This window comes from Pogona vitticeps, chromosome 1 (genome assembly GCF_051106095.1).
Source record: "Pogona vitticeps strain Pit_001003342236 chromosome 1, PviZW2.1, whole genome shotgun sequence".
Taxonomy (NCBI): domain Eukaryota; kingdom Metazoa; phylum Chordata; class Lepidosauria; order Squamata; family Agamidae; genus Pogona; species Pogona vitticeps.
Window position 1 is genome coordinate 179,792,990 of NC_135783.1, and position 14,163 is coordinate 179,807,152.

The window sequence follows — 14,163 nt, forward strand, 5'->3', positions numbered from 1 at the left end:
GCAGGCCAGTTTAATTCATCTCACGTGTTTAACTTCGTTTTCATTCAGAATAGATGGCTTAATTTTTGAACAGGAAGGAGATGTGGAAAGGAACTACGTTTCAGCTTATTTCTCACACTCATCAGCTAACCAGAGACCAGAAGAGAAAGCTGATTTTTGTTCCCTTTAGTTTTCATGTTTGTTCCTAACACCTTGCAGATTTTTGGTATGTAATTTGTACCATGTCAGCACTTTGTGATTGGAGGAGATTGGTGGGGTTTGTTGGGAATTGTAGAGCCACACCCTAAAGTTCAGATAGTTGCGTATCTTTTCCTTGCGTTCTTCTTCAGAATAATCCTCTGAATTAGAAGCCTCTTATTTTTCCTGTTGTATTGATAAAGATGGAGGCTTGTGTATCTTACATATATCTTGCCTAAATGAACAAGTGCATCAACAGTTGACAAGTGAGCTGGGACTTAAATAAAAAAAGTTGCCCATTCAGCTCTGCTGGCTCTCTATATTGTGGGAAAATATTTTGAATTGTTTTTATCTCACATTAATTATTTTAAGATCTGGCATGATATTAGTTCACTGCTTGTTGTGACCTTTTTCTGCCCTTGGAGGCCTTCTTGGACTGCTGTCACTTTTTAACTGACCTTATGGTTGTGCTGTTAACCATCTAATGCCTAGAAATCTCGCTGGTGATCCTTTAGGGCTTTGCAATCAGGTACAATGTGGAGTTCCAAGAAAACCCTGACACAGCTGAAAAGTCGAACCCTGTAAATTATGCTCTGTGTCACCCGCTGTGAAAGGCAGCTGATGGCAAAGTAAAGAGTACAGTTCAGGATGTTTATGGAGTGGGAAGCCCGATCCAGCCTGCTCCTTTCTCCTCCTGCTGCCAAATTCACTCCTGGCAGATCCCATGGCATCCTGGCCCAAAGGCTAAAAGGTGTGTGTTGGGGATACCCTAATGAGGGTGGCCAGCATAGTTCAATGAAGAGGATGGGAGGCACAATAATTGAAAATGTGCTGTTTAATAAGCTCTACTCCTTCCAGCATAAATTGAGCATGTATCAAATGCATGGTCAGTGAAATCAATGGCCGGTCCATCCCTGCCCTGGGTGCGAAGGGTGGAAGCAGGTTCGAGATGGCCATGCTCTACCCCACTGAGTGCTATGGGGATGACTTTTACAACCCACAGAATGCTCACCAGAATTTCCAAGAGGGAAGAGGCCACTGCGGTGTACATGGAGACCTTAAGACAGGCAATCTGATCAGTGTTAGGATACAGGCGAAGGTCCCAATAAATATCTAGCATGACTTTCCCAATTGGGACAGCAGGTTTTAGCTATCTCTTCTTCCTCCCCCACTCACCTGACCCCATTCTTTCTTATGTCATATTGTTCATGCCAAAGAAAAATTGTATTTTCTTGAGTTCATGATGGTGTCTCATGTGACACTTGACACAAATAACCCCCTTTTTCTGCAACACATTTAGGCTTCTAAACATCATCCAATGTGATGATGATGATGATGATGATGATGATGATGATGATGATGATGATGATGATGATGATGATAATAATAATAATAATAATAATAATAATAATAATAATAATAATAATAATAATAATAATAATAATAATAATAATAATAATAATAATAATAATAATAATAATAAATAAGCATGTACATAGATTGGAAATGCCCAGGTATGCCATAGTGGCAACTATTATGCAAATTCATTAAATCACATACTATGGTCCAGTTCAATAAAAGAAGGAAAACACTTAAGGAAAATGCAGCATATTTTATTGCCTATGCCATGCCCGTAGAAGCTTCATGTTTTTGTTCTGTTCTGTTTTTTAATCACAGCCCTACTGGAGAAAACAAAGAAATTCAGAGGTTTGCAGTCCTTCTTATCTGTAAAACAACAACAAATATGTGATTATGTTTGTCATACTTTGAAGATCTCTTAACATAGAGTAGTTACGTTTTAAGATGTTTTTAATGTTTTAGACCACACAAGCAGGGCAGAGGCAGAAAGATATGGGGAAAATAATGATGAATGAGCAACCTTAATATGCCCAGCTGAGCTGAGAAGTATATACAAAAATGGATCCAGGAGGGATTCGTTCCATCCTACCCTGACTTTCTCCCTTTCTGCACCAATACACGACTGATCTGTTCTGGTTCAGGGACAGTGGTGAAAGAGTGGACAGATCTTAACATCAAAAGGCAGGATGAGCCTCACTTCCTCTCTCTGATCTCTCAGCCAAGTCCTTTAATTTCATCTTGGTGATTTCCACATACCACCACCTGGGCCACCCAAGGAAGCAGGAAGGGTTGCTGCCGCACTGGAATGAAGGGGGCAGGAAGGCCAAAGCTACTGCTTCACAAACTCTTTAATTGTGACTCCACATGAACACTCCAGCTCCCCACCCCCCCGCCGCCCATACCAGCTCTAGTCAACCAAAAGCAGGGAGGGATTCACACCTCCTTCCCACATGTGGGAGGCAGAACGCATGGCTTACGCTGGGGCCTTACACTGCACCAGGCTAATAACATGAATACTGCTGTCATTTTAAGGGAGCACTGTAAAGTCCTGAAGGCCAAATTCTTTCCTGCATGCAACAATCTATGCAATAAAAAAATACCCAGCCTCAGAGGATTGATTTGGATAAGTGGCAGCCAATGAACTGAGATAGGGCTAGTTTTACCTGCTTGCTCTTTCTCACTTCATACTTCCTCACTAGTTATTTCTTTTCCATGTCCCCTACTTGTCCTTCTGCCGAGGATTTGAGTGGTTGCGTTGTGCCTCTGGTTTTACATGACTTGTAGACGTGAGGAGCTTCTCACACACTGAAGGAGGTTGTGGTGACCAGCGATGTACTGAATTTGGCAGCAATAGAAGGCTTAGAAAGTGAATCAGGGTTACAGACAGATCTTGGCCACAGAGCGGGACTCCACCGGATAGGGGAACTCTATGGCAAAGGATATGTGGAGCCTCCACTTTGATTCTATTGCCAGCAGATTACAAAACAGCAATGCCTCTGCTACTCTTTCATTCCCTTTATTCACGTCCAAGTGTTGCACAATTTAAAATCATAAACATATATAAATAAATGCATACAAATTAAAATATTAAAATATTTTTGACCAGAAGCAGACTACTGCAACAGTGTTATCTTGGCCATTTGCTAAATCTTCTTTTGTACACCTGGTGGGGCATAAATTGCATGCATACATAAGTGCTGCATTGATTGAATTTCTCAACAGTCACAGAAAAGATGTCCTGTATCCAAGTAGCCCCATTTTACTTGATTACTCTTTGACCTCCCTACTTTGCTTCAAAGTCTATTAAGTGGCTTCCAGATGGTCCAACTAGAGTCTTGTCCTGGTAGGAGACACTCTTCAGCATCCATTCATTCAGCAAGATGTGTTATTTTTTGTTCTCCACTGGTTTAGCCTAGCCTCTCCTGGTTTAATATTTAGAGCTTGAGATGCATGTAAAAAAACTTTTCTTCATTTTTAGCCATCTTCTAGGGGGTTGGTGTCCATGAAGTGTTGTAATACCTTATTTCATTCATTATTTGCCAGCACCTCTTGATCTACTTCTGGAAGTGCAATTCCAACCAAATAATAGACTTTTCCAATGGGTCTAGGTTTCAGGCAGCCAGTAACTATCCTGCATGATTTATTAGGAGCTACATCCACTTGTTTGGCATGTGCTGATTTGTACCATACAGCACTAGCATATTCTGCTGTGGAGTAGCACAGAGGTGAAGCTGTTGTTTTTGTGGGTGTGCATCCTAGTCTGACCCTGCCAGTTTCTCAAGTATGCTATTTCTGGGTGCAACTTTCTCTTTGGTGTTTAGACAATTTTTTGTAGGTCAGGGTTTGATCCAGAGTGACGCCCAAATACTTTGGGGTAGGGCAGTGTTCCTAAATCTCGCCTTACCAGCTAGGTTAATTGCATCAAAGTAACTCTAAAGGGTGCTCATATAGCAAAAAAAGCAATGGTACATTTTGATGAGCCACCTAGGCAATTGAAAAATTAAACTTTGGTACAGAAAGCCCAATAAATTTTGCTGAATGGGGCAGAAAATCCAAATGCTTTGATATTAAAGGTATTATAATAAATGATGCAATTGGGAATATGTTTCTATGAAGTCAACCAACAAGAACAACATATTTAGCACTTTAGAACTCTAAGATCCCTTTTAAAAGAATGCTAGTCATAAATTTATCAGAGAATCGCAAAGAAACTTGTCTTAATTTACAACTGCACTATGAGCACAATGAAAGCCTCGCCTTAAGACCAGCATAAACAGCCATTTTTCTTGCATCTGCACTTTCTTTGCAATCACTGCCCACAGAAAGTTCTCCATCTCTCCATTTTTCCATCTAGCTTTAGAATGTCTCCCTATTTCCTCTTCAATAGGATTTGATTGGGCTTTATTTCTGCTTGAGATTTATATACACTGTCAAGTTCTCCAGTTGTTCCTCTCCTCTTGATGACAACCTACTCCCAAATTAGATTCATTGCTGTTCTTAAGGATCCCATAATATTTTAATGCTCAAAACAATAAATTTGGTTTTCCATAAGCTTCTATCCCTCCCTAGATTGTTCAATAGGCTCACTCACTTCTCATGGCTTTGATTTGTGGCTGTTTTTCATGAAGTATTTCTGCATTGGATGTATTCCGTTTCCATTTGGCAAGAGCAGGAGAATGTGGGTTTTTTAACATGTGTGTAGATACAAACACACACACACACACACGCACACACACACACAAAGAGAGAGAGAGAGAGAGAATTTTATAAGCTTAGACAGTTCTTTATTACTTGACGGGAAATGATTCCCCCTGTCAAAGCTGTGATTTGCTGAGGCCTTGTTGTGCTTTTTATTAAAATGGTATCGCAACAGCACTTGAAAAAGCTGGCTTTACAGATGCCAAACTTTTTCCTTTATAAACGCATTTTAGATTTAGATTTCTATACCCCCACCCCCAGTGCCAGCCAAGGAACGTATACACATATGCATTGTCTCTCATCTTCTCTCCCCTACTCCCGCCCTCTCTCTCTCTCTTTTCCTCTCAAATGTATGTGGCCTTGCTGAAATTGTCCTCATTTCTATCTAGGCTAAGAGATGCTTTTGCTTTTAGAAACTTTTCACGCTGTAAGTTCATAAAGCTTCCCCACTGGAGAGGTCTAAGAAGGACATGATGGTCAGGATTTCATGCTACAATGGTGGATTATTGCTGAGCTATAAAGGGCTGCTCAGTCCCGTTAAGCACCTTCGCTGTCTTTCTGAAATATGGCTTTGAAGTCTGCTTGGCTGTCACTGTCCTTGACGAGAGCTAAAGGGCATGATCACCCCAGCCTCCTTATTCAGCATTGCTAAGGGAACTGATTAGGTTGCATCTCCTCTTCCTCCTCCTCCTCCTCCTCGGCCTCTCTTTTTGAGAAGCTACAACAACCTGGAATGTCTTATCACAGGTATGCGTGGGATTCTAATGTTTTCCCAATATGTAAAGACTTATTTTGCATAGAATATCATGGGAAGAACAGTACCCCACAGACCCAGCCCAGCCTGGATTTTGTCCCACAGTTTGAGTAAGACAGAGCAAAAGCCCAGTGGAGAGACGATTTCATTGGGATATTCTGGCTGAAATAGCTGTGGCTGCTTCGCCATTACTTGAAAGTTGCAAACATACCCATCCCTTCCCTACCACAAATCTCTTCCCCCAACAGAACTGAGGATGCAAAATCGCACAGTTGGAGGAGACCTTCAATGGCTGCTGAGTCCAGCTCAGGGAAACTCAAAAGCTAAAGGATATCCCAAACAATGGCCCCCTTGCCTCTGTCTGAAGTGAGATGATGCTCACTGCTACTAAGGAACTCAGTTCCATTGTCCAATGGTTCACACTGTGCAGTTGTCTCTCCTGACACACAGCTCAATGGTCCTGCCTGTATCTTTGACCCAGATCCAGTCCTGCAGCTTTGAGACAGCAGAGACAAAGACTTTGCTTTCTTCTATAAGTCAGCCTTTCCGTGATCGGAACAGTGATGACATGTCCATTCTCAGTCCTCTCTGCTCTAAGCTAAACATATTCAATTCCAGAGAGGAAAAAGGTTACTTTTTCTTTGGAGTGTGGTTCCCACAATCCCACAGCCAGCATGGCACTGACTCTGCTGGCTATGATATTCTAGGAATTATAGCCCCCACCCCCAAAAAAGTAATGTTTCCTTCCTTCAAGCCTTCCTCAGATTTGTTTCTCATATTACTGGCCATCTTAGTGTGTGACTAGATGGGGGGGACTTGGAACAATCAGGGTTGCATTTAAAAGGGTCTTAGCTTCGGTGTGATCTATTTTATATCACATTAAGTGTCCGTTCCATTAACACAGGAAACATTTCCTCACCTGTGAGAAGGATCCAGAAAGCATTTCTGCTACTTTAATTTCTCCTCTTTTTGATTATTGACACCCCTGCTCCTGCTTTCTTCCCCACCTTTTGTCATGGCTGTCATTTCACAGGCTGCAGCAATTTTCCTTTTTTTTGGGGGGGGGATATAATTTAGTAAGTGGCATAGTGCTACAGCAATACATTAACCCACCATGGATACTACATTATATCTTAAACAGTGCTGTGTCACCCAGGAGAATTTTGAAAAAGCACGAGAAGAGGAAAATAAAGGAAAGGGCCTCACCACTGTCCTTTCTACTGTTGAAACCCACTGCATACATCACAGGCTTGTCACCACAAGAATGGTGCCCACAGTTCTATTTGGGAGCGAATTAAGCAACCACACAGATTGCAGAATGGGATAATCAAGAGGTCCCAATCACACCAGATGAATTGCAGAAAGGAACAGAACAGTTTGCAAAAGGTGTGTGTGTGTGGGGGGTTGCTCTTACTTAAACACATGTGGTAACTGGAAAATAAGGCAAACCAAACTGCACCAAAACCAAAACCCCCAAAGCAAGCTACATGCTCATCAGGTCACCCTTCTGAACCCATCTCAATTTTTCTATAGTTTTTCTCTGGTGTAGCAACCAGCACTGAACACAATAACATGGATATACTAGATACCAAGGCAGAATAAACCAGAAGCAGAAAATCTGGTGGCCTTCACATGTTTTGGACCATCCCTCCTACTCCTAACATGCTTAATGCTTAAAGTTTATGGGAGATGTACAAATACAGGATGGGTGAAAACTGGCTTGGAAGTTATATATAAAAGGAATTTAGAGGTCTTAGCAGGTAAAAATGAGCCAACAGTGTGATGTGGCAGCAGAAAATGCAAATGCTATCAACAAAATACAGTGTTGAGACAAAGGGAAATAATAGTAGCATGCTATTCTGCTCTGCTCAAATCTCATTTTGAATTCTGTGTCCAGTTATGGGCACTACCGTTTAAGAAGGATATTGAGAACTTGGAATGTGTCCGATGAAGAACAACCAGAATAGTAATAGTAATGGTTTTGGAAACCAAGTCCTATGAGGTAAAGTTGAGGAAACTTGGCGTGTTTAGCCTGAAAAAAGAGAAGATGAGAGGGAATATAATAGCCCTCTTCACGAATTTGAAGAGCAAGACTGAGACTGTACAGCTTGCTCTGAAGATGATAAGGCCAGAAGTAATGATTTCAACTTAGAAGAAATAAGATTTTGACTAGACATTATGAAGAACTCTCTAACAATGAGAGCCAGTCAACAGTGGAATCGAATTGCTCAGGATGGGGTGGACTCTCCTTCACTGGAGAGTTTTAAGTAGGTATCAGGGGTACTTTAGCTGAGGATTTCCTGCACTGGCAAGAGAGAGGCCTAATGACCTTTGGGGCTCCTTACAGTGTTACAATTCTATGAGTCTATGAGGCATAGCCCTTAAAAATATGGAGGGTACCAGTTAGTAACCAGTGTTCTCTTTCTCATGACTTCAAAACTATGGTTTGATTAAAGCAGACTAAAATTACATCAGCCGTTTTCGCAGTCCTATCATGTTGTTGACTCATCTTCAACTTCTGATTCATTATAGTCCTGAAATCCTTTCAATATGTATGTACTGGTGCCAAACCAGGCAGCATCCTTATCCTTTGCCTGCATATTTGATCCACTCTTGGCCATAGAATTCCATTTTGTTAATTTTCATCCTATCAAGATTACTTCAAATTAAATGCTTGATGTTACCTTAACTATCCATCCCAGTTTTGTGATGTCCATATATTTGCTACTGTACATTCTTTTATTCCTTCATCTAAGTCATTGGTAAAAATGTTTAAAGAGAATCATGCCTAGGAAGACCCTAGGTTCATCAACATGGTACTCAAAATTTTTCTCCAGTCCGATGGGGAATCTTTGATGGGCGAGGAATCTTTCAATAAGATTCTTTTATTTTCTTTTTAAATTTTAAAATGCCATTGAGATAATTTTTATTTAGTCTACATTTAATATAGATTAGAAAATAATTCATTCAGTTGCATTAAAAATCTGCTATGTATTTAATGGGAGTCAACATGGAACAGCAGGTAGAGTAGCAGGTAGCAGGTACGGGCCCACCTGTCTGCTGAGGGTCCCCCTTGCATGAACCTGAAAAACCCAATTGCAAACTGGTTCATTTGGGGTGTGTGTGTTTTGTGATAGTTTGTAGGTAGCTACAAACCATGAGCCATCATGAACCACTGTTTTTTTGTGACCATCTCTAACTCAGGACAGAGTGGGGAGCTTTTAACAACCAACATCACTGCCAGATTACTGGCAGAAGTCCCAATCTTGGCGGTAGCAATCAGGAAGCAGTTTTCAACTATTAAAATTCTCTGTCATGTCCTGAGGCTCCCAAAGGCTTCCTCCAGATAAAAAGGACTTCCGGGAGCCTCAGAGCCTGGAATGGGAGAGGGCAGCAGGAGGAAACTTTTGATTTGTTTAAATTAATTATTTCCAGTATCAGATCCAGTTTCCACCAGCATAACTTTAAAGCAAGAGGATTTTGCCCCAAAAGTATTTTTAGATTTTCCAAACTTTTGCTTCAAACTGATAAATACAAACCACTAGCTATTCCGGCTGGAGGATTCCAGGAATTACAGTTCAAAAAAAGTAACTTTTCCAAGTTCTGATATGGCTGAACTTGTACAGTTCGTAAAAGTCGGTGAACGAAGAGAAAGTTTAAACAAGAAAAAAAATCTTCTATTTTGGCACAGTAGACAAAGAGGACTACAATTCTGGAAATTATTGTGAAAACTAGAACAGATGCTGGCTTTAGTCAGGATAGCAGTAATAACATCAAGTCCATTCTGATTTATGTCAACCTTTTTCATGGTCTTCCAGGCAGAGAGTACTCAAAAGTGGCTCAAGATTTCCTTCTTCTCGGGGTACCCTGGGACTGTGCCGTTTGCCCAAGGCTATACAAGCTGGCTCTTTTCCTAAGAAGCACAGTAGGGAATCAAACTCCCAAATTCTACACCTAACTCACTAAGCTACGCAGCCAGCTAGGGATTTAGTCAGACCATACCTTTAATCATAGCCTAACCAGTTAGTTTATTGAGATTATACCTTTGAAAAAACTAGCATTTTGAATCAAATCGCTTATGATCCAATGTTATTTTTGTTCATGAATTGTCTGAGGGTACGTGTGATTGACAGTGCTCATCATGGATTTGATTCATCCTATTAATGCAATTTACAGTATTATTATTACTGGTGCTGGTGTACAGTGCTTTATTATGTAGTATTGTGCACAAGATAAAGGGAAGTATATCAGTAAATTATGATATTTTCAATTAATGGTTTTTTTTTTTTCAAATGCTTTTAACCATCAGAACACCCTGTGCCTGGAGAGTGCCATATTAATTAACTGATTGATTGATTTCAAAGTGCCGTTAGGAACAGTTAACGCTTTAAAGTCTAAATAAATAAGAAGAACCGAATACCTCCTGGAACACACACCCTCCCCTTATTTCACGGTCTAGTGTTTTCCTCACTCACCCTTGCAGCTGATGCATGGAAAGTTTTTCAACAAGAAAAGAAGGGAAAAGAAAAGGGAAGGAAGTCATTTGAGAGCAAGGAAAACAAACAGCAACTTGGCGGATCAAGGCAGATGCCTGTACCAAAGCAGTTGACCTTTAAAAAAAACAACACCACCACCACGAAACATTAGTAGGTGTGGCGGGGATCAGTTACAGTGGCAAAAGGGGAAAAGGCTGCCGGGAGGAGGGAAAGCTTTGTTCTTCCATGGTTGTTCTACAAGGCTCCTTTCCCCTCCCTGGACCATTAAGCAAACAGCCAGATCAGAGGCTGGTGCCAAGCAGAAGCGCCTACGGCTGCCTCCCAGCCCTCGCTTCCTAGGAGGATGGTTTAACCTAGAGTTAAAAGAGAAGGAAAGATATGCAGGTCAGGTCCGTTGGTTCTGGTTGCAGGCAACAGATGCACCTGCCAAAGACGACACGTATATCCCTCCGGCCATATTGACTTTCCCCTCCGCTGTAGAATTAGGTGTCTCCAGTCCAGTCACTGGGCCTGTTAAATTAGGGGTGCAGCTCTTCCCGAGACTGTTTTTGTGGGACCCCCTTGGTCTTTTCCTAGCCCTCACTTTTCTTCTGGCAAAAAGAGAGAGGTGATTTTGAGCTCCTGGTGGCAACCAGAAGTGACGATTCAGCTCTCAAATAGGGCACAAGGGATTTTTGCACCAGCTACCACTCCGAAAGGCAGTTTTCAAAACTGGAAGTGGTTTTCTAGTCACTTCCAGGTTTTGCTTTTTCTGTTTTTGTTTGTTTGCTGGTTGGTTGGTTGGTTTTTGGAGGGGGTCTGGCAATCTGCACAGTTCCCAGAGGGCCTTGAGGACAGTAAATTGGCTCCCAGACCCACCCAAGTTGATGATCCCCCTTTAATGAATTGTGTTTGTACCCCACATTTCTTCCAGTGAGCGCAAGGTGGTCTGCACAGGTGTCATGATCCCAAGAGACCTGTGAGGCAGACCAAGCTTTCAGGATCTCCTTGTCTCTCAAGTCCCAGCACAGGACTCTAAACCATCACTAGCTCTCCTTATAAAGCATCATACCGATTTGGACTATTGGATATTGGGGAGGTGTATATAATTGTGGAGGAACCCAGACATTGTTTTGTTTTTCCCCTCCTGTTTTCTTTCAGTGTGACTCATTTTTTTCCTCATGACATCTTATAGCAATTACTATCAATTTTGGCTTCCACCCGACAGCTCCTTGCTGTTTCTCTCCTCTTCTGTTTCTTTCGCACAATGTTACGCAATTTCCTGTCGACACTAGGCAACACGTAAGGTTTTCCTTTGCACACCACACCCCTGCTCCATGTGTTTTCTCTGCCTTTCCTCCACCTCTGTGCTGCGGCAACAACAGCCCACCCCCATGTACCAACAACTTCCAACTTGGACAGAGAAAGAGGAGACAGGGCTGCTGCCGACAGATGGGCTTCGTAACAAGCAGTTGACAGGACGATGGATTGTTATTGGATCCTCCTTGGAGCATGAAGTGACCATCGCTCACAATGATTTTGCCCTACCTGCTCCTGTGCTTGAAAGTGTAACCCCTTGGTACAGTCCCTTTGGGTGGTCCAGTTTACTGCAGAAACTGTCCTATGGTTTGCATGATCATAAAGGTGCACAATTATAGGGAAGGCATGCCTGGTTAATGGTTCATGTCCAATTTGAAAGCTGTGTTCTCTTGCCAGTAGTGGGAGGGCACCGTGCCAGCGTTTTGACATGGCAGCTCAGTGACATAGCGGCAACACAGCTTGAACAGTGTAGCCCGCCAACCTACACCTCTCCATGGAATGGCATGCCATCTTACACCAACACCTTTCATGGCAGCACGAGGATAAAGCCTCCAGTTTAAAGTGGCCCTGCAGGGCTGTAATCTACCTACCCGCTACCCCTCCCCCATCCCAGGGAAATATCAAGTGAAGAAGGAAGAGATCAATTTTCTGATTAGTCTGGGATTTCCGTTGTGTTCATTCGCACTTTTTGTTGACCCTGTTTTTATTTATTTATTTATTTATTTATTTATTTATTTATTTATTTATTTATTTATTTATTTATTTATTTATTTATATCCCGCCTATCTGGTCTTGCGACCACTCTAGGCGGCTTACAAACACATGGAACAACAAATAAATATAACAAAAAAGAAAGTGCTCACTGCCACTGGCTGCTTTTCAGGGATGGGTCCCCAACAGTGCTTCCCTATTCTTCCTTTGGCATTTCTTTCTTCTTCCTAAAGGGATGCAGTCCATCAGGAATCTCATCGTGGTTGTGAGCCCATCACAATATGAAACAGCTTAGCAAATCCGGACCTATGAAGGTGCTTGGGATGGATGCATGAGGGAAGGCAGGAAGTGGTGGTGTGGAGGGGGGGAGGAGGAAGGAAGGCCACCCAAAAGACTCTCGGACTCATCCTGCTCTCAACAGCTTGTCCAGAGAGTGCTCAAGGACATGAAGTACCACCTAAACAAAAGTGAAGATGTAAATCTTCATTTTGCTCACCCTCCCACTTGTGAAAAAGGGACCACAGCATTATTCTCCTCACCCTTTGAGAGGCAAGGGTGCTTTTCTGTTCTTGTTTTCTTTTGTTTTGGATGGCGCACATAGAAAGGGTACAAAAACAATGTTGATGCAATATAAGCGCAACTGCACAAATAAGACAAGTCACAGAAAAGGACGACAGCTGCTGCTGCTGCTTCATCACATAGACCTTTAAGGATTGTGTATGTGCGCTTTGGTCTACAAAAGGAGGCTAGTCTTGCCAAGTGACACTTTGTACAAATGACAGAGAACTGTGGAGTTCTGAATACCACTCACTATCTTGCACTTACCCGGAAGCAAAGAGCCTTGTGGGGCTTTAAAGTCTTTGTTGAGGTGTGTGGTTCAGTACAAACAGCTTACATCAGCTATTCTCTCATTGATGTCTGTATTCATCCATGCCTTTGGCTGCAACTCTTCTGGTGAAGCACATCGTTGTGAGTCTGCATGACTTGGAAATGATGGGGTTAAAGGAGTCCAGAAGGACTGCCTGCGATTGCCATTTCAGAAAGAGAGGCTAGAGGTACTTTGCAAACCTCAAATGTCAGCTAACTCAAAATACCATAACTTATACATCATACCTGTAGGCTTTTCCCATGTGTATCTCTAAAAAAGGAACTATCGTAATGGTCAGTGCAGAGAAATAGAAGAGAACAGCAAGAGAGGAAAAATAAGGAATATCATCCAGAAGATCCAATAAATCAGGGGTCTCAAACATGCGGCCCGGGGGCCATTTGCGGCCCGCCGGATGATAGTTTGTGGCCCCTGCCTTGCCTGCCCCCCTGAAGCATCCACGTGGCCTCTGCTGTCAAAAGTCAAAAAAGCCTTGCTCGCTGGCTCTCTCCCAAGACAGCTCGTGCACCCCTCCTCCTCCTCCTCCTCCTCAGAGACCCAGCCAGGCTAAGGAAACTCCTGGGCAGCTTCCTCGGGCCCTTCCTCCGCTTGGCAGAAAATCTGATGCGGCCCAGCTTCAGCCAGACTCTGCTTCCAGCGGCCCCCAGGTAAATTGAGTTTGAGACCTCTGCAATAAATAGAAGGGAAATGGAAGCCTAGACTAGGAAGGAAAGACCCCCCAGGAAAGCACAACTAATGCTTTCCCTTTCATGTTAAAGGATAGGAACATGGAAAACATGGAAAACAAAAGAGGCAGTCATGAAGTAACACAAAACAAAAGAATACAAACATTTCACCACAAATATCCCTAAATGTAACTCTTCATCCTCACTTGCACAGGAAAGTACATAATTAGAATTTCAATCCAGGACCTTATGAGGGTCACTTCTACTATGAAAGGACACAAAAACTGGACTATAGAGCTTGTCTAACCAACAGTGCACTGCAACATAGTTTTGAACAGCAGCAGGATTCCTATGTGATGGCCAAATCATCAAGGTACAGAGCTTGGGCACCTTAGTTTACAGCAGGGGTGTCCAACCTTTCACCTTCCCTGGGCCACATTAGAAGATGAAAATTTGGTTTGGGCTGCACATAAATTTGGTTTGGGCCGCATGGGGGGCAGCCCTAGCCATTCTTTTCAGCCCTGCTCCAAGTGCGCTTACTGGCAGCTGCGATCTCAGACAGCAGAGGCTGCCAGCTTCAACTCCGATGGCATTAAGGGGCCGGGAGGGGGTCCACCT